This window comes from Myotis lucifugus, unplaced genomic scaffold, assembly GCF_000147115.1.
Source record: "Myotis lucifugus unplaced genomic scaffold, Myoluc2.0 scaffold_375, whole genome shotgun sequence".
NCBI classification, from domain to species: Eukaryota; Metazoa; Chordata; class Mammalia; order Chiroptera; family Vespertilionidae; genus Myotis; species Myotis lucifugus.
In genome coordinates, this window is record NW_005871423.1 from 1119503 (window position 1) to 1121136 (window position 1634).

The following is a 1634-nucleotide window of genomic DNA, read 5'->3' on the forward strand; positions in this document are numbered from 1 at the left end:
CCCTATTTTCCATTGGACTGGTACTTCTACTACGTAATGTTTTCAGACTGAGACTGACCAAGCGCTTCCTCTCTCTGCGACGACGAGATACTTTGTCCTAAAATATAAAGAACAATAAAAAAATTATTCTATCAGAGTTTTTAATATATTATTCCAATGTCTCATAGCATCAAATGTTACACATAAGAGATTTAATTGAATTTCTAACTTTGCCTCAATATTTTCTTTTAGGAAGCTTGTAAGATTTTATCTTTATCCATGGAATTTAGAAATTTCTCCAGAATATGTTTACATGTGCTCTTTTTAACATTGTGTTGTCTTTTTTATGTGAAAAATAATGAAATATTTCAGGATAGGAATTTTGTCAGTTTCATTGATTATAGCTTTACACTTGCTTATTTCTCTTCATGTGCTCAAGGCTCGTTCTTTCTGGATTAATCTTCTGTATAATTTACCTTTCCCTCTTCATTTCCATCCTATTCCTTTTTTTGCATTTCAGTCTCCATTTGGTACCGTTTGCTCTCTGGGTAAGGTACATCCTTTGGAATTACAGCTGACCCTTGAACAACAGGTTTGAATTGTGCCGGTTCACTTATAAGCAGATTTTTAAAATAAAAACCTGTATTATTTTTGACTGCTGTTCAGAATCCTTGGATGCAGAAGCTTAATTGTATGCATTAATCTGAAACATTTTATACAGGGGACTTTAACATGCAAGGATTTTAGATCTTCAGAGATCCTGGAACCAAATTACAATTAAGTTTTGGGGGAGTCAAAACTTACACACAGATTTCCGACTGCAAGGGGAGACGGCACACCTAACCCCCACAGTATTCAATGGTGGACTGTACTTTTAATGAGGATCTTTTAGTGGGAAAGTAAAATTCTTATTTTTCTAAAAATGGTTTATTTTGCCATCATTTTTGAGAATATTTTGCTAGACATGCAATTCTAGGGTGGCAGTTACTTTCTCTCAGACCTCTGAAGGTATTACTCAACTATCCACTGGCTTCTAGCGATGCTGTTGAGAAGGCAGCCATGAATCTAATTGTTATACCTTTGTGGATAAATTGCCTTTCTCACTGTCTACTCTTAAAATCTTCTATTCTTACTGTATTAAGACTTCATAATGCTAGGTGTGATTTTCTATTTTTATCTATCTTGTTTGGAATTCATTATAAGTTCTGATTCTGAGGATGTGTCTTTCAAAAGTTCTGAAAAGTCTCAAGCTATTAACACCAAATATTGCGTCTTCCTTGCATTCTCTATTGTATCCTGCAGAACTCCAATTAAACATCTGTTAGATTTTCTCATTCAATGCCATGGTTCCTAATGTTGCATCATTTACAGGTCTTCATCTCTTTTTATTGCATTCTGTATAATTATTTTGGCTCAATTCATTAATCCTTTCAGCTTTGTATAATTTTCTATTTTACCCTTTCATTGAGTTTAAAATTTTAATTATTATGAGCTTTATTTTTCAACATTATATATATATATATCAGAGGCCTGGTGCACAAAATTCGTGCATGGGGGGGGGGAGGGGAGGAAGGAAGGGATATGGCCTGGGGACATCAACACCTGGGGGACACACACATGCCCTAAGTGTGTGTGGTTCCTTCAGCCTAGCCTGC